The sequence below is a fragment of the Engraulis encrasicolus genome, chromosome 15 (genome assembly GCF_034702125.1).
Source record: "Engraulis encrasicolus isolate BLACKSEA-1 chromosome 15, IST_EnEncr_1.0, whole genome shotgun sequence".
Classification (NCBI taxonomy): Eukaryota; Metazoa; Chordata; class Actinopteri; order Clupeiformes; family Engraulidae; genus Engraulis; species Engraulis encrasicolus.
Window position 1 is genome coordinate 23,504,253 of NC_085871.1, and position 21,051 is coordinate 23,525,303.

The following is a 21,051-nucleotide window of genomic DNA, read 5'->3' on the forward strand; positions in this document are numbered from 1 at the left end:
ATGACAATGGGAGTTGGACTTTCCCAGGTGGGCTTTCACTTTCACTTTCATGCTTTCAATGACAATGGGAGTTGGAGTTTCCCAGGTGGGCTTTCACTTTTCAATCTATGACAACCCTTACATCTGTGTATCGAGTATTTTTTTTCCTGTTAATCTGTGTCATTGAGGAGAGCGTAGCAGGGTAATAACATAGCCGTGGTGTTGGCCGTCATGTGCAGTGAAGCAGTTTGAACAGTTGGTTCCAAATTCAGCCTTTGCTTTTTGCCTATGATGCAATGATGGACTATATATTTCATGTTTTATATTCTGGCTTGTGTGAAAACTTCAGGACTTGCTTGAAGGCTGTGGGTGGGACCAAATAGCCTCTGCACTGCACTGCCTTGGCCAATGCTACGACCAACATAACAACTACCCTCCGCTAGCCATGGAATTCAGATTTGTGACAACCAGGGTGCAGGAAGTCGGTTGGTAACATGATTCACGTAGATTCAAATAGGTAGGCAGCAGCTTTTTGCTCGCTAGAGACACACAGAATCTGACTGACACATCAGCAACACAGAACCTCTACATAATAAGCAGGTGATGTAGAAACCAATTTCATTTACCTTTACTGCTCTGTCTGTGTTCTACGCCCACTTCCTGGAACAGTGGAACTATGTCACTGGCTCCATGAGCCGCCATTGCTGTGTAAAAAAAATGGAACATTAAGGTCAATGAGATCAACTGAACTCTTACTTCCATGGCCATCCTGCAGTCTCCACCATCCTGCCAAAACCCGCCCCAAAGATTCAGACAGAGGGGGAAGCAAACCTTGTGCTGTGACCGGTGTAGGCATGGGCCTGTGTCTTCTTGCAATCCTAGAAAAATGTAAGGGAGGCCCTGCCGTGGCCAACCGGTAGGGCACTCGTCTGCCATGCGGCCGACCCCGGGTTTGATTCCCAGCCCGGGTCATTTGCCAACCCCTATCCATCTCTCTCCCCATTCACTTCCTGTCCACCTCTCATACTGTCCTGATAATAAAGTCGAAAAAGACCAAAAAAAAAACTTTAAAAAAAAGAAAAATATAAGGGAAGATCGTTAACTACTGTGAACTACAATACTATGACATAACACAGGGCGTTCACGCCGTTCAGCAATGCACTACGACTTGGTCATTGCCATTCTGGTAACAGCAAATTTATAATACTATGTCTTAATGGGTTAACCTGTTAAGACATGGCGTTATATATTTGTTGTTACCAGAATGGCAATGACCAAGTCGTAGTGCATTACTATAGGCCCTGTGTACTGTAATGTCAGAGTAGTGTAGTACTATGGTGGTTAACTTTTCAAAGACTATTCTACTGGTGGAACGGCGTGCATTACGGGGTTAAAATGTGTAAAAAAAATGACGACAAACAAAAACATTGCACACCTGAATTGTAATGTGAACGACCCCTTTATTATTAAATTATAATGGCTATTTACGGCCATTAGCGCATTGGATCTCCAGGTGTTGACCATTTCCCAATGTCAAGTGTTCTTGCCTTGGTGGTGCGTGAAACGCCCTGTGATTGGATACTCTTTGGTGAACTCCTCAGAGTATCCTATCACAAGGCATTTCACGCATTACCAAGTCTAGAACACTTGACATTGGGAAATGGTGGTTGTTTGTGGAAGACGGGGCAACCCTGAGATTGAATACCAGGATGTGGAGAGAGATAATGCCTCTTTGTGTCGTCGGCACCCATATATTTTCGCAATAAGAATGAGCTTTGTTTCGCTATACATGAGGAAAGACCTATCAACTCAATTGTGAACCAGTGAATTTTAATGCTCTCCACCACCTGTCCTGAATTCGTAATGCAAAGGTTTGTATTAGGTCTGCATTACTTGTTGTGGAGAGGTGTACATTAGAGTCCATTGAAAATAGAGATATGCTGTGCATTCACATACTACATCATTGACGTGTATTTTTCTTTTAAAAGATATTTTTTTGGGAGAGAGAGACGGGGAAGGGTCAGCAAAAGACCCAGCTGGAATCGAACCCGGGGCGGCCGCGTAGCAGGCATCTCCGAATATTAGTAATATTATTGATATCATGTTATATACTGCGAGATACTGCCTCATACGGCCTAGACTACGGTTGAGAAAGGGGGGCACAGAAAAACAGTGGCACGGCCCGTGTACAGGGGGGTCTTGGCTGGAATCTACCAGTATATGGGGGGCCTCGTCATGGTTAAGTTTTGGTGTTCCAATCTGAGCTGAGCTACTCTGGGCTTACGGACATATGTTGTACTTGAATATGCCTGAGTGTCCTCTTCTCTACCTCCTTCCTCCCTCCTTTCCCTCTCTTTCATAGCATGTAGAATGTGTGTGTCTGTGTGTGTGTCTGTGTTTGTGCGTGCACATTGTGTGTGTGTGTGTGTGTGTGTGTGTGTGTGTGTGTGTGTGTGTGTGTGTGTGTGTGTGTGTGTGTGTGTGTGTGTGTGTGTGTGTGTGTGTGTGTGTGTGTGCGCGCGTGCACATTGTGTGTGTGTGTGTGTCTGGGTTTCTTCCTCCTCGTCCTCCTCCTCCTCTTCTTCTGCTATCCTTCATTCGTCTATTCACTCGTTTTCCCAGGGCTCCATGTTATCTGCCCTGCACAGGACTCTCAATGGCTTCACATTTCAATAAAGGGCCTTTATCTCCAACTTTATTGTAGTAGTATAAAAGGAGTATAAAACGATACGATTTATCCATGTCTGTGTGTTTTTTCTTTGTGTATGTGTGTGTGTGTGTGTGCGTGCGTGCGTGCGTGCGTGCGTGCGTGCGTGCGTGCGTGCGTGCGTGCGTGCGTGTGTGTGTGTGTGTGTGTGTTCGGGCATGCATGTGTATGTGTGTGTGTGTGAGAGAGAGAGACTTGAAACACTGTCACGAGATAACTTTGGGTAAGAGGATCATCCTTTGCTCTGTAAAAAAGAAGACTAATTTTCATTCACAACAGACAAAACAATTACAATTGTCTTGTTTTTGTGAACTTGATGTTACCAAATCAAAGGCCAACATGATAAAGCGGTTTCTTTTTTTATCTGGCAAAGGCAAGGACTGAAGATCTTGAGGTCGGACAGTGGCCCCTGACAAGTTCATAATCGGTTTATGACCTTTCATGAAATCAAAGGGCTTTGGCTGTTGAATCCTGCGTTTGACTTCAGCATGAGTCTAAAAAAATCCCACATTGAGCTTTGATCCGCGCACGTGTGCGCAGGCCGGCACACGCACGCACACGCACACATACAGTACACACACACACACACACACACACACACACACACACACACACACACACACACACACACACACACACACACACACACACACACACACACACACACACACACACACAAATGGAACCAGCATGGCAGTCTCTGCTTGAAGCCATGTTGTAAGGCATGTAGGATAATCGCGTGGGCAACATGCTGTCTTAAATAAATTAATGAAATACATACATAGACCTAGTAGGCTACCCATCTGTTGTTTTGGCTGTAACCTATTTTTTATTTTGCTGTTTGCCATTGTAATGGCATTAACATGACTTGATTTGCCTATTATAGGGCCCATTTGTTTTTTTTGTTGTTTTTTATCGAATGATAAGTTTAAACAAAAGATGTAGGCCTATATAAAATATGCACTAGCAGGTGAATGAGAAGGCAGGTAGTTATAGTTTCTTTTTTTTCTAGAGATCTACAATTGTTCTTGGTGAGGTACTAGGCCTACACAGCAAATCTTTCAGTGGAGTGAGCTAACAGGGTCAGGTCATTCCAATACTTGAATGTAGCTCAGTGGAGACAACTTTGGCTCCACCCCTAACCCCAAAAGCAGGATACAAAGTTCTAAAACCTCTCGAGGAAGTTTTCTGTCACATTTTGGGGAACGAGGTGCTAGACCACCAGCCGAACACCGTGTTGTTTTGAAAGTTTGGGTGCACAATATTATTATTTTAATGCGCGCTTTTGTACCTTTAAGGCTGCCTGTTCTTTCACAGTGGGATTGGTTTCAAATGACGCCATCCTTTTATTTATATCTCAATGACCTCATCTCTAGGATGAAGTTTAGTGACCAGTGAATCTTAATTTCTTTTAGTCGTTTATTAGACGCTTAATTTGTGTATTCTTCCACACATCGCTGCTCAGACCTGCCGAGGATTTGACAACCGAGGACACAATGTCGAAATGAGTTTTGTGTGGACTCATTCTCTGACGGTGAGTTTCCGAATTTTCTGAAATGACAAACTCCGTTTCGCGCAAACGGGCCTTGTACAGAGCTCAATATCCCATGTGTGTTGAACCAACCACCAGAGCGCAAAGTTACACAATGTACAAATCGGCAGCAAGTTTGATGTAAAGAGTGTTCTTTGCGCCGCTAAGCATAAAACGATTTTTTCGCTCACTTGAGTTTGCTCGAAGTTAAACAGTCTGTGATAAGTTACTGCCTTACCAATAAGAACACTCCAAGTTGGGTTACTGAATGTATCAACTGGCCCAGGCTATTAGCCTATAATGTGATAATGTGCAAAAAAAAAACATACCCCCTAACTTAATCTTCGACTAGTTAGGTGTTATTGAACTGTAGCGCTGTATGTCAACGCTGGTTACATTATTTCACCGGTTGACTTCAAGAGACGAAAGCGAAATCCTTACGTTCTAGGTCCCCATTCTGCTGGGCGGCGTGTTGTAACGGAAAGCCAATGTTTGCCAAGTTCGAGATTACCATGTCTGATTTTCCGTCTGCAAACTTCAAATTTAACAAACAAATCAGCTAGTTGTTATATGCAGCAAGGCAAAGTTCGAAAACTGTGATTAGTAGGCTGTCTTTGCGATATGCGCTCTGATGTTGTTGAGTGTTGGCTGTCAGATATTATGTAGCCAAATCAAAGATGGGGAGCGGGATTCTGAACACGGCACAAGAGGTGACACACAGTTCAACATTGGATGAAGACCTCAGTTAAAAAAAGTGTCTGGCAACGCTGTAGGCCTAGAGGTTAGAACAAAAGATCATAGGTCAAGAGGAAGGATGTTACAAAAAGAAGTTGACTCTAGAAATACCAAGATTAGGCTACTGGTATACTACACATGCCTCACTCTAATGCACAAGGTTTCTTCAGATATGAGGCAAGGATATGAGGTATTCTGTGGTGAAGGACACTACTTTAGTGGGGTTTAAGTTCATTGAGTTTATATCATTCATGAGTTATAGCCTTTTCGACTGGCTTGCTTGAACCGGTATTTCTATGAATGGCTTTGGTAGGCTAAGAATGAAGTTGTAGATATAGGCCTACATATATTTCTCATTTGTGGATGTTCATACAAACTTCTCAGTTCAAAACAGAGGATGCTTCATGGAAGAACTCAGGACACTTAGGCCCTACAGTCCCTGTGTCCATATCTGATATTACTGTAAATTAATTAACAAGTGAGGGAGAGGTACCTGCTGGGTCAAAAAGGGATTTCCTTTATTTTATTTTTCTCCAGACCATCAATAAATACACACACAGTAGGCCTATCAAAATAATAATCTCTGCTGTTAACTCTACTTGTGGGTATGGGACTTCTCCTTTGTCATTCTGGCCTAGACATTTCAACTGTTGACAAGCATGTCAGAAGATTAGACACAACAAGCAGCTATCTCAAGCAGTTTTAGCACATGTTTTTTGATAGTGTGACCTCCTTGTTGTTGAACCAAAAACTGTCCCGTTCCGGATTTTTGTCTGGGTCCCTAAAAGGGCAGAGGACAGATCCTCCACAATACAACCTGTGGCCTAGGGGCCCCAGGCCATCTTAATCCGGACCTGGGTACACGCCGGTCATACTTCCACTTCTCAGGGTGCATTGGACGACAGCAAATCAGAACTAAAATCAGTTTCATTGGCCAAGTAAGTACACTTAACCTAGTAAGACACAGCCCCTGTTATAAATATGCTGTTACCAGAATGGCAATGACCAAGTCGTAATGTATTGCTAAAGGCCCTGTGCACTGTCATATGTAGTACTATGGTAGTAACATTTTTTCAGCGTTTGACTACTACAGCGTTCCACTGGTGAAGCGGCATGTGTTAAGGGGCTACACATACAAAAATGGACTCTGATTCTGGTGTAAGCCCTTACCACCAGAACAGTACAGTGGAAGTAGGGGTGAATTCAGGTAAATTGGGCCACTTTGGACCATTTGCTTATATGAAGAAGAAAAAAGTGGCCCAATTTACCTGAATTCATCATACTATTACTAATGTAATTGCAATACTACCTGATCTTACAAGGTTTGAAGTACTGTCATCCCACTGAACCTAATGAGGTGGATACACTGTAAGAGTACTGCTTCTTTTATTTTACACACCTCTGCGCAAAAACACATCCACCATATACAGTAGTAAGCTAACCTCATGATGTGCACCATTATAACAGCAGAGAAAAAAAAACGTAACGACTTTAGAACTATACTACTGCTACAAGTCTTTAGTTGTGCATTACAACTTGGTCATTGACCAGCCCTATATGCGGTAACCACCAACAACTTATAACAGGGACCATGTCTTTACGCATTAAGTAATAACACGGCATTAGTCAGAGCCTCCTTCTTCCTAAGGGCGACCATTTATAGGTGACGTAACCTCATAGTCCCATGATGCCACAGCTTGTGGGTCGTTAAGTTATGTTTGGCTGACTGCATCAGACATGTATAGGCTGTGTGCTGCTTGTGGACCCAAGGAAAGAACAGATGTTAAACCTTAAAGTGATACTGTACCATTTTTGGAAATCAGCTTACTGTACACATACACCTCTCCTTGAGTTAAATGATTGAGTCGTCCCTTTCTCCTGTACTTTTAATCGTTCTCCAAGTATGGCACAGTGCAAATTTTACCTCCATGCTAATTAACATTGAATCCTACAGTATGAGACGAGCTAGCCGCCAGCTGGATCTTAAAGTTAGGAAGGAATCATTCTGTCATGTTGAACTTTGAGGAAAAAAATCGTTTGGTAGCCACACAGAACCCGCATAGTAAGTTATCACTTGTATGGATTTTGAGACATATGAGCACCTGACGCCATTAAACACACACACGGCATCACATTTTTTTCTTTATTTTCACCTGTATGAGCTCGCGAGTTGGTCTTAATTGTTTTGAAAATGTCTTCATTTTCTCTTGGTCCAACCTGTAGACACCCTGATTTGGTCATACTCTCCAAGTGTTGAATAAACACTGTACAGTTGACTTTGGAGTCAAGACAAGGACAGACCAGATGTCATTGGGCCTAGTCAGTGTCTATGAGGGGAAGATTTAAGTTTATCATCCATGATTCCCAGACAGGCAAGATAGACAACAAGACCGATTGGGCCTAGTAGTAATGTAATGGGGGAAGATCCCGCGTGAGTGAGTCGCCCTGGGTCTGTTGCCATTAGCTAATGCAACACGTCACCTCACAGATGATGATTCATTCAACACTGTACCTAGAGTTGCATTTAACACTGACAGTGTTGGTTCTACTCTCTTGGGTGTCGAACTAACACAAACACAGAATTTACTGTGAACACGTCACCTCGCAGATGATGAGTTGCGTATGACGTATGTGTTCTTCTCACAGCTGCTTCGAGTTTAGTTGGCTTGCTTTGCGCCGCGCTGTGCCGCGTCGCACCGCATCTCAGTTGCACTTCCCAAAAACATCCCCTGCCAGACGCATAGATATATATACATGTGTGCGCTGTGAAGTAATGTATTCAAATGAGGTAACGATGACCACACACACACACACACACACACACACACACACACACACACACACACACACACACACACACACACACACACACACACACACACACAGAGCCATAGACACACACACACACACACACACACACACACACACACACACACACACACACACACACACACACACACACACACACACACACACACACACACACACACACAGAGCCATAGGCGCACAGACACAGACTCTCTCTCTCTCACACACACACACACACACACACACACACACACACACACACACACACACACTACACACACATACACACACATGTTTCAGTGTTCAACAAGAATTAGAGGTGCCGGAAGTAATTTGAGCGTTTTTTTTTTTTTTTTTTTTAAATAAATGTCCATCCCGGAAATGGTATGATCATGGTGGGATCGGGAGGATAACTCCCCGTAATCAAGAGTCTTACGCAAAGCTAAAAGATCTCACTCAGGCACAGAGCCAGAAATCAGGCTCCATACAGCACTCGTTAATACCACTCGTTAATCATTGTTATAATTACTTTACAAACACACACACACACACACTCGCGCACACACACACACACATGCACACACACACGCACACACGCACAGCAGCATAGCTTTGTTATATTGGAATCTTTTCACCTTCACAAATCATGTTGTGTGCTTTGTGGTCTTACTCAGCAAACATGCCCTAATCTGCCCTAATGCCCTAAATCTCCTCATCCGTGTGTCACTGATATATTTGGTTCCAGTTTATGCACTGAATGTAGTCCCTGAATGAAAAGTTGAAATGAAAGTAGCCTAATAATGTGTTGGTGAAACACTGTAATAGTCATTGAAAAAACATACCAAGAGCAGCATACACAGCGTCTTCGGTACTATCTTTGATCTTTGGTCATTGCCATTCTGGTGACGGCAAATTCATAACAGGGTCCTGTTGTCGCCCCATAACGCACACCATACCTCCAGTGGCACGCTGTAATAGTCATTGAAAAGTTAACTACCATAGTAGTGTACTACAATACTGTAACATAACACAGGGCCTTTAGTAATGCACTATGACTTTGTCATTGCCATTCTAGTAACAGCAAATTTATAACGCCGTGTCTTAACGGGTTGACACAAAAGGAAAGGAAAGCAAACTAAAGCTGTGTCCAAAATTATCAATCGTGTGTACGCTACATTGGACAGTCATAGTCATAGGACATAGTCATAGGACACAGCTTGCATTGCTTTTTTTCCAGCTTACTGTACATGTTGAGTACAAGTACACTGTTTAGTGAATGAGATTCACCCTAAAATTATGTCCCTGCTCCTTCATTCACTTTCTTGCTCCCTTCCTCTGTCCCTCCCTCTTATCCCCGTCTTGACTGACAAAGTGAATGGGATGAGTTCAGTGACACACAGAGATCGTCCACAACGTTCCCTTAATGGTAACAACACAGGGCAGCGGTTCAGAGGAAGGGAGGAGGGAGGGGAGTGTTGCATTGCATTGCATTGCACTACAACAGCAGTGGAAGTGGAACTTCCCAAATTTCGCCCCACAGCCAGTCAACCACCCACCAGCACACCATCAGCCGCCCCATCAAACACCATACACCAGCCCCACTGGATACCTTGTTCTGTTCTGCTCACTATTCTGCAGCCCCCCTCCACACACACACACACACACCCCACCGCCAGACCCCCCCCCCTCCACCACCACTCTCCTCCGCACCCTCTCCTCTGCACCCTCCACCAGGAACACTCTTCTGTTCTGCCCTTCATTCTTCCCCCTCTGCCCTCCCCACCTCTCACCCACCACCACCACCACCAACAGAATCCCCCACTTCTACCCCCCACTCACAGACCAACAGACACCCCACCACCACCACCACCACTGTGCACTCCATCCCCACGACCACTGGGCACCACTCCACCCTCCCCTCCCCTCCTCCCCTCCTCTCCCACCACCACCCTCAACCCCCCTCCCCTTCCCCCTCCCCTCCCTCCCTCCCTCCCTTCCTCCCTTTCAGAGATATGTCAGCCTTATATAAGGGAGGGGGGGCAAGCAGAGCAGCTGTGATAGCTCTTCAGGGTCGAGTTCTGAAGTAGTTACATGACAGGCCCTGACCACTAGCAGGGGGCTCGCTAAACTCACTCACTCCTTTCCTTGCTTCGTCCGTCTCTCGTCTCTCGTTCCGGCCTTCCCTCTCTCTCTCTCTCTCGCTCGCCTCGTACTTGCTGTGCTGACAGTTCCCCCGAGGAAGAACTTCAGGCCGCTGTTTAATCGATCGACTCTCAACTCGGCGAAAACGTAAGCCACCGCACCGGCTGTTGCCTAGCTGACAAACACACTGTGGCTTGCTTACAGGACATATTCAGCATTGCTTTGCTTTTGATAGGGGTGTTGACGGAGAGTCAGGTTTATTTTGGCTGTTGGGGAGTTAACCCCCCTCCATGTTTGTTATTCTTTTTCTTTTTTGGGGGTAAGACTTTGTGTTTGTGTTTTGATTCTGTTGTTCTTTTGGTAGGTACTGTAGGTAGTTGTCTGTCTCTGAAGTTTGACTGAATTTGGATGTCATGGTTTTTGTAGATTGGTCATAGAGTTGTTCAGTGGGCTTTCTTCTTCACTTCTGGTTGTGTACATGTAGAATTCTTCAACGGTGCCATCTCAACAATGCAAATTAGATCCTTTTGTCAATGGCAAAACCTTTTTCTATTGTGGGTGCTTCTTGTCGGGTTTTGTGTGTGTGTGTGACTAGCCTATACACTAAACACACGCTAACAACAACATATACAAATTGTACCCGTTCGCTTTTTGACACTTCTTCTTGTTCGGAACCACAAAAGCCTTCTTGAAAGCAAATCCTGTTCAAATTTTTTGACTTGACACGTCCTCCAGTCGTCAGCCACCATTGTTTGGAATAAAAAAAAAGCTTTGTAGGTTCAAGTAGACCCCTCCTCGAATATTATTCGCAGGTGCTATAGCCCTATACCTTTTACGGTGTCCGGTTGCAAAGGGGTGGTGTGGTGTGAGGCGGAATTACGTGTTTTTTCACCCTTAAAAATGGAGCGTCACACCTGTGCTGTTCTTCAGAAAAGGGAAAGGTAATCGATCTTTCAGAGAAGTGTAAGGCTACTAACACCATACACTAGCTGTAGGTGCTGTCAGATACTACTGACAGGCTACTGGAAGGGGGTGGGTGAGTGTTGGGTGTGTGTGTTTTGGGGCCTGGATCGGATATCAAAACAGTTTAAGACAGAAGTTGAAGGGAAAATAGGTCCAGCTGTATTGGAATAATGTGGGCAGGATTTTTAAAAAAAAACTTGTTTGTGACCTTCAACCAACTGTCCATGCTGTAATTGTTTTTTAATGTACTCAAAGGTTTTTTCTTCTTTTTTGTTTGATTTATCCACCCTTAACCACTGCTCTCTCCTCCAAAAAGGAAGGACCTTTGCTTTGTAAAGACAAAATTTTCCTCATTGTGTCAGGGAAGAAAAAAAAAATAAAGCTTTAAAGCCATAAGATGGTCCATCATAAACAGGGCATGGTTTCAAGGAAATCGTAAAATATGTACCCTAGTTAAAATCCAAATCCATTCAAAGCTCTTGAAAGACGCAGCAAAACAAGGGCCACTTCAAAGGCATCCGTCCCTTTTAAATATTTTCCCCTTAAAAGAGAAAGGGAGACAGGGAGTAGCTATGATCTAGTCTCTTCATATTAGGGTTGGACGATAGGGTAAATGGCTTGATCAGAAAATTGTTTTCCATATTGGTCAATCTTGATTCACTATTACAATTAGGACAACAGCATTATTATATGTAGTGTACTGGGAAGATACTGTATGTACTGAGTCCAAAGCGAACACCAATATGTCTTAACTTGTGGCCATTGTTTGATATTGTACTCGTTGTCACTCTCTTCTGAACCCAGACCTGTCAATTTCACTTGAATATGTTTTTGAATGATGCAAGCTCTGAAAATGCATTGTTCTATGAAAGAGCTATACGTATTTTGCTGTGCTGCAAATCTAGTTTAAACACTTTTTTCTTGAAAGACCCAAAAACAAGGTTCAACAGACAGCACACACAGACATTGTTTCCACCCCTGTTTACTATCCAACAAAGCTGGCTACTTTTCTTCTATATACCAACCATGTAAGGGAAACAGTCAGATCTGTGAATGAAGCACAAAAGTATTGATACATTTTTCGGTTTCGGTCCCTTTAAATGCTGGTCCATGAGGCTAACATGAAAGGCCACACTACGCATAAGGCACAAAATCACTCCTTTTCAACCCCATACATACTAGATTAACATCCTATCATTTAAGGTTTTTTTTCTTGGTCTTTTTCGACTTAATTTGATAGGGCAGTGTGAGAGGTGGACAGGAAACTAATTGGTAGAGAGACGGGGAGGGGTCGGCAAAGGACCCGGGCCGGGAATCGAACTGGGGTTAGCCGCATGGCAGCCGAGTGCCCTGGCGGTTGGCCAAGGCAGGGCCCTGTCATTGATCTCACCTTACGACCAGATGAGACGGGTGGCAAACAGGTGGCCATGCAGGTGGATGATGTGATGAGGTCAGCTCTCATGACTCACCAAGGGCCTATAAAATTATAACGTCGTGTCACACTAGTGTTATGGGGAGGGAGATGAGTTAGTACGGTGGCTGGGTGTGTGTATGTGTGTCATCATGACATGAGAGTTCACTCACAGTTTTTAACATTCATAAGATTATAGTTTTCATGATAATACTTGAATAGAACAATCTTTTCACACTCACCAAGGGCCTATAAAATTATAACGTGTGTCACACTGTTATGGGGAGATGAGTTAGTATGGTGGCTGGGTGTGTGTATGTGTGTCATGGCATGAGGGATTGGGTGTAGTTGGCATGTACTGGACGTAGCAGACATGGCACACTGTGTTCTTTAAAGATGGGAATAAATAGGAGGCTGCGGAGAGATACTGTCCACTGTTACATTTGTGGCTGTCTGACTGCTGTACTGTAGCCTAGTTTCTCCACCGAATGTAAACATACATTGGCAGACTCAATGTTTCCATGCTTGCATTTTATGCATGTAAAAACGGACTTGGTATTTCAATTCAACAAAATTTCATTGCCTTTGCAGTTTATGTAAAAATATTAAGCTAACTGAGCTAGAAATGTAGTGAAGGAAACTCGTGTTGCTCCAAATGTGGCTCGGGGCATGAGACCTCGTGCACAGATCCATAACAGCAAAACTGGTTCGCGACCAGACCCAAGTGACGCAGTGGCAGAACTGTAATCTGCACGTACTCACACTATCAGCCATACCACCACACTGTAAATGACAGTCATTCTTTGTCTTGTTGCAATTCTGCAATTAATTAATTCAGCAATTTTCTTTCTTCTTTTTGTCCTAGGACGCAGCAATATCTAGCCTGTGCATTAACCTGTTAAGACACAGCGTTAAAGATTTGCTGTTACCAGAATGGCAATGACCAAGTCATAGTGCATTACTAAGGCCCTGTGTGATGTCATAGCATTGTACTACTATGGTAGTTGACGTTTCAGTGACTATTACAGCATGCCACTGGAGGTACGGCGTGCATTAAGGGGCTACTTCGGCCCTGGTGGTTATACAGTTTGGTGCGCAGTTATGGGCGAATGGACAGGTGGATAGTGATGCAGTTGGGGGTGGTGAGACAGGCAGTTGATAAGTAGGATGATGCTGCCTGTCTGGTAGGTGGGCAGTAGCTGCATGAATACACCGGCCGCGACCTGAGCGAGGCAAGCGACGGAAGTAATTGACTTTGTATTGAGTCACGCGACTAGAGGATTCGCACAACGTGAGCGACAGTTTGTAGTTGAACTATTATGCAAATTAGCTATGATGCAGTTCAGTGACAGACACCACAGCTAATGGGAATGTTGGAATGCTTGCATTTTGCTTTTAACGGACATACTCTAGCCGCTTCAATGCTCTTTCTGCGCAGAAGCGATTCTATGTCGCGTGAATCTCGTTGCAGCCGATCTATTTGCCCGGTAAGACAGACAGGCGGATAGACAGACAGCAGGTACAGTAGGTGGTGATGCAGGTTTTTTGGGGTGGTGAGACAGACAGCTGGTGCTGTGGTGTGGGTGGTGAAATAGGCAGGCAGGCGGCTGATGGATGGAGAGGCGGCTGGGTGCTGAGTAGGGCTGCACAATATATCGAAAATGTATCGAAATCGTGGTATAAAGCGCGGCGATATGCTATATATCGGCGATAATTATCGATAACTGGTTAAACATTTTCTTTGCTGTCCAATCACTAGCTGAATGTCAACAAATAAGCTAGAAGCCCGCTACGACCACAGCCGCGCCCCCCACACAGACAGACAAATTAGTGACAAGAAAAAAAACTCGGCTATATTTCTATATATCGTTTAAATATCATTATCAAGGTATTGCATGCTGTTATAGAGCATCTAATTATTTTCTGGTATCGTGCAGCCCTAGAAGGTACAGTAGGTGATGATGCAGGTGCTGTGCAGACAGACAGCTGGTGCTGTGGGTGGTGGTGAAATAGGCAGGCGGCTGACGGCTGGAGAGGCGGGTGGTGCTGAGGCAGCCATAAAATATCTAAGTTCGGTGTGTCGGTGTCCTAGCCTGATCCCTGTGTCATGCGCCGCTGCTTTTTGCGGGCTTGAGAATTCCTTCCATTTTAGTCATGGTTTACGTTTTGATCACCTCCTTTAATTCCCAACAACCCCCACCTCCCCCATACCAGCCCCTGCGACTCCCACACACACCACATACACACACACACACACACACACACACACACACACACACACACACACACACACACACACACACACACACACACACACACACACACACACACACACACACTCCCAAAATCCCAATCCCTCTTAACATCCAGCACACACCACATTTAGGGCTCTGGTCGCTGTGTTGTAAGGCAGATTTGGGGGGTTGGTGCGGTGGGAGGAGGGTGGTGGTGGTGGTGGTGGTGGTGGTGGTGGGGTAAATTAATAGACCAGTCACAACACAACCCATGGCTACTGTAGACTGGCTGGAATGGGGTTAGTGCAGGATCAGGACGATGGGTGTGTGTGTGTGTGTGTGTGTGTGTGTGTGTGTGTGTGTGTGTGTGTGTGTGTGTGTGTGTGTGTGCGCGTGTGTGTCTGTCTGTGTCTGTGTCTGTGTCTGTGTCTGTGTGTGCGCGTGCTGGCAAAGGTGGTGTGTGTGTGTGTGTATGCCTGTCTCTGTGTGTTTGTCTCTGTGTGTGCGTTGGCAAAGGTGGTGTGTGTATGGGCTGAGTGCGTGCATGCCCTTGTGATGGGAGGGTATTTGTTGGCAAAGATGTTCACCTGGAAATGTACAGACAGACAGATAGCCAGACAGCCAGACATGTCATACTGTTCCCTTTAAAGATGGGAACAAGCATGGCTCTGCCTGCCGAGGTAGTTCTAGAGTGCCACCATTCCATTCCAGCCGTCGGTCGGCCTATTATTATTACTTGGCAAGTGAAGTGCCGTAATTCTAAAAGACATGCCTACCTTCCCTTCTCTTCCCTCTCCCTCTTCTTCCCCTTCTTCCTCCTGTCATCAGGCCTGTTGCAACCAGGCAAGCAAACGAGGTAATTGCCTAGGGGTCCTCAGAGAAAATAGGGACCCTGGTAATGACAGGTTCTGTACATTTATTGACACGACAGCAATGAAAACTTTGTGAGTGTGGTAGCAGCACCTCCCTAAGTTCAATGACTGAAAAGTGCAATGTTACTGCTTCTTTTGAAACCTCTCTCGAATGGAGCCCTCCCCAATTAGCCTGATTATCATCGACTTTCAAATATTTTCGACGCTTGGTCTGACCAAGAACATAACAATTAACATTTCCCAAACGGCATGGTTGATCTCCCTTGGTTTGCTAATGGTTGTTTGCTTCCCGACAAAGTGGGAGGAGTTCCCGATTTTTTTGGGAGCTCAGCAAGTACTTGCATTGCTCTTGACCTGACTAGTAGCACTGCTCAAGGTGTTGCGTCACTAGTAGGGCTTTCAGGCCGACCAGAACGGAGCCGGTGTCGGTGCCCGCACCAGTTACGTTCAGCACTAAAGTGCTGGTCTGCGAACCGCCCGTGTTCATATCGGGCTCTGAACTTTTCCCCCACGTGACTGTGGTACCCGGATGAACCTGCTGACGGCCACGCTGTCGTCACGGTTCGCAGAGAAAAACCTACTATTTTGCGGTTCGCATTGCGAACCAACTTTCCAGTTTGCGAACGCAAATATCTGTGGCGTGAACATGGCGGCCGGTTCGCGATTATGTGCGAGAACGGGCTCCAGCACGGTTCTCAGTCGGCCTGAACGCGCTATAGGAGGGCACGGATTGGCTACTCCCCAATAGCTTGAAGAGAAGAAGCAGGGTAAAGGGCCCAAACTCCTTCTTTGTCTATAGGGCCCCCAAATACATTGACATTACATTGCATTTGGTAGACACTTAACAACCAAAGCGACTTACGAACGAGGACATAATCATAGCCAACATCAATAGCAGATACCTAGAAGCAGGGTAAGGGCCCAAACTCCCTCTTTGCCTAGGCCCCCAAATACCTTGAAACGACCCTGCCTGTGCTACTGCTTGTTTGTTGTGGTGAGGAGACGTTTGCTTTGTGGCGTTGAGTCTATGTCGTTTTTTACACGATGAGCAGTGTTGCCCCCCTCTCATTCCTTGGTTTGTTTAGTGTGTGCCCTCAGGGCACCCCGAGGTACCAGGAGAAATCCCCCTCTTAAAAAAGATGTGTGTGTGCATCTGCATGTCTCATGGTAACGCCTCCCTCCCTCCATATCATTCATTCCAGCTCCTGCTGTTGCTTCATCATTCCAACTCAAGCATCAATGTCAAAATGTTGCCATTATGTTACACTGCTTTTGTCAGACACTTTTTTGTATCCTGAGTAACTTACAAAAGTCAAGTCAAGTCAGCTTTTATTGTCAGTTTCTTCATATGTAGAGGTCATACAAGGAAATTGAAATTACGTTTCTCTCTCTATACCATGAAGGACATAGACATTCACAGGACTGACATTTACAGACTGACATCCTGTGAATGTCTATGTCCTTCATGGTATAGAGAGAGAAACGTAATTTCAAAGAGGACATGAAAAGCTGCAAATGTGTGAACGAATGGGGGAGTGCATGAAACATAACGAGGAAACATTTTTGACGAGTGTTTGTGAGCCATAGAGAGACAGAGTAGCGCTTTGGTGTTGCGGTGCGAAGAATCGCATGTTGTCATTCAGTCAGACAATTCAGCATGTCATATTTGAACAGAACAAGAAAAAAACATGCAGAGAGGGAACAATAGTCATAGTATTTGTCTGTGTCAGTCAGTATGTTGTTTTGGAAGTGAAACTTTTAGTGGCATGTGATGTGCCTGCAACCACGTGTCTTCACAAAAACACAGGGCAAGGAGGTAGTTGGTAAACAAGGCTGTGTGTTGTTCAAAGTGTGGTGACTTCATTGGCAATGGGCGCTTCCTATTATCTATCCATTCCACACCCAGACCCAAAATCACATACACATACATGCACGCATTGAAGTGTGGTGACTTCATATGGGCAATGGGCGCTTCCTATTATCTATCCATTCCACACCCAGACCCAAAATCACATACACATACATGCACGCACACGTGTGCAGACACACACACACGCACGCACGCACGCACGCACGCACGCACGCACGCACGCACACACACGCACACACACATACACACACACACACACACACACACACACACACACACACACACACACACACGCACACACACGCACAGCTGCTGCTGAAGTCATTCAGCAGTCCAAAGTCCCGTCACCTCTGGTCTGCTATCTGTGACAGACAGGTTGGTGTTTGAACTTAAATCATGTCCATTGAGCTCCCAAGACACACACGCACACACACACACACACACACACACACACACACACACACACACACACACACACACACACACACACACACACACACACACACACACACACACACACACACAATCCGAATCTGAAATTGGATCCTTTGAGACCTTGCGGCACAATTATTACTTTTATGACTGTGTGTGTGCGTGCGTGCGTGCGTGCGTGCGTGCGTGCGTGCGTGTGTCTGTGTCTGTGTCTGTGTCTGTGTGTGTGTGTGTGTGTGTGTGTGTGTGTGTGTGTGTGTATTTTGATGGGGTACCGAAAGGAAAGGTCAGCAATGCTAAATCAAGCGAGTGACTTTTCGGAGCTGTGAAATAGAAACTTGGGACTGAAATTATCTCAGTACTACTCTCTACAAGTCCATTACACATGTCCACACATGTACTAGGCCACGGTCACCGTGTTGTTGTTTTTTCAAAAGTTTTAAATCTCCAGTATTCTATGTAACTGCACTACTATGACATTATACAGGGCCTTTAGTAATACATTAGGACTAGGTCATTGCCATTCTGGTGACAACGAAATTATTTTCTGAATCCATTTATCTCCAGTATTCTATGTTTTTTACATATATAACTCTACACTATAGTATTCAAAGCTATTTACGTTGTTTTTTGTTTTTGTTTTTTTGTGTTCCAAAGTTGTACATTTTGAGTTGTAAATTTTGTGTTAGCATCGACTTTTCCGCTCGTTTGTGAGATGAATTTTGTTACTTTTTTGATCTGATCTGTAGAATGTTAAAACAACATTCTAGAAGAACCGGGGGAAATCCTCACTCCTCAAAGGGCTAATGGAACGATTTACTGTAACTGCACCACTATGACATTACACAGGGCCTTTAGTAATACATTAGGACTACTGTAGGTCATTGCCATTCTGGTGACGGCAAAATCATTGTCTGAGTAACAGAGTAACTCCATTTTGATAAAAATGACCTGGATGGATAATTAAGAGTCGTTGAGACATTGTGAGTCAGTGGCCATTTCTCAAAGTCTAGTTCCAAGAATATCAGCCTTTGTAATCACGCCCAGTGATTGGATACTCTTTGGTGAACTCTGCAGAGTATCCAATCACTGGGCGTGAGTAATTAGGCTGAAATTCTTCCAAGGCTCATACACTTGACATTTTAAAAAATATATATATTTTTAGGGGCTTTTATGCCTTTATTGACAGGATAGTATGAGTCGCTGACAGGAAGTGAGTGGGAGAGAGAGATGGGGGAGGATTGGGAAATTACCCCATCCGGACTCGAACCGGGGTCCCCATTGGGTGGGCATGAAAGCCCAGATGTGGGGGGCTTAGCGTATTGCGCCACAGCGCCCCTCATACACTTGACATTGAGAAATGGCCAGTGTGTCTTTTTTCCCCCGTGGACATTTGAAAAATGTCCTGGCGTGACCTCCTCCCCTTGCTGTTACTTGTCACCATTTAGCTTTTACTGTGGTTGTGCCCTTTGGCTTCAGAAGGCAACTGTATCACTTCACAGGAAAGAGGAAAACAATGTGACGTTGTGCTCGAGCTAGGGGGATTTTTTATGAGGAAAAACAATTTGATTTTCACGTTTTTGTGCCTTCAATGCCATGCAAGATTGGTACTGTAATGGTGATATAATCAGTCAATGTAGCAGTTTTTTGTCTGTTGCAAAAAATACCAATGTTTGTCAAGGATGACATTTTTTTTTAAAAGATTGCAGCGTTAACTGTTACCACCACCACCACACAGGGCGCCACATAGATTATCTTTGACAGTTTAGTGCAGTTTGTTTCCGTGGGGATTCCATCACCTGCCACCACCATGTCAGAAGAAGGTCCAGTATACACAAGCACACACATATGCACACACCCACGCATGCATGCACACGTTAAGTAAGGGTTAACGTTCGGCGAGAAGGTCGCTACCGTGGAATAGCAGCACGACAGAGAGAATCTTTAGACCCCGACGCGGAGCGGAGGGGTCTTGTTCTCTCTGAAGTGCTGCTATTCCACAAAGCGACCGACTCGCCGAAAGTTAACCCGCTTATTATATGGATATACTTAAATGATTCACACATGCGGGGACATTTCTTTAGGCCTATTTAATGTTAAGATTGTTGCTGCGCAAAACAAAACAGTGCCGTTGTGGAACACCGCTAGGCAACAGCTAGGTAGGCTAGCCAGGACAACAGGTGTTGTCTATCACAGCAGCTGATTAGAGTGACAAAAGACCGGACCCCCTGCGGAGTGATATGAAACATTCGCTTTAGCAGTGAACGTCTTGTTGCCATTGACAGCGGTAGCCAGGACAACGGGTGCTGTCTATCACAGCAGCGGATTAGAGTCTTGTTGAAAAGTCGCTTTAGCAGTGAAAAGTCTTGTTGCCATTGACAGCGGTCTGTTATAGACCAACCCGTCCGTTATCGAAAAATAACAGACGTGCGAACGTTGGGGAGCCCCGTTGAAATGAATGGAGCATTCGACCGATGACGTCACAACCATATAATAACACACGTTAACACACGTTAACACACACACACACACACACACACACACACACACACACACACACACACACACACACACACACACACACACACACACACACACACACACACACACACACACACACACACACAAGTGTGCACAGCATGCAGCTCCGAACAGTAAATTAGCTCTAGGATTACAGCTTATAAATGTCTTTATGTGTAGGTCTAGCCTAACCTGACAAACTACACACTGCATCATGGATCGAGTTGAGGACATGTTTTTTCAATCACAAGATTTCTGATAAGGAGCATCATTCGAAATCGTGTCAGTTGTGGGGGATGTGGGGATGGTATCGTGAAGACAAAGATGAAACATACCAGCCGTGAGAGTCAGGCTAGGTTTAAAGATTTACACTATGAGTTACCTTACTGGAAGTAAATGTTGTGTAATGAAACTACATTTCGCATGTCACTTTGCCATTCTATTTCTTTCTTTCTTTCTTTCTTTCTTTCTTTCTTTCTTTCTTTCTTTCTTTCTTTCTTTCTTTCTTTCTTTCTTTCTTTCTTTCAGTTTCTCATTTTTCTTCTCCCTGACCTTCTCCTCTCTCTCTTACTGTCTCTGTTCCTCTGCTCCTCTCTCTCTCTCTCTCTCTCTCTCTCTCTCTCTCTCTCTCTCTCTCTCTCTCTCTCTCTCTCTCTCTCTCTCTCTCTCTCTCTCTCTCTCTCTCTCTCACACACTTCCTCCCTCCCTCTCTCTCACTCTCTCTCAGTCCCTCCATCTCTAAATGTGGTAATGGCGTGCTTAAAAGGGCTTAAGCTAATGAGCCTTGGGGAATACAAAAGCCCTCTTTGTGTCCCCCGCGGATGACATCACCAGCAATGGCCGCCTT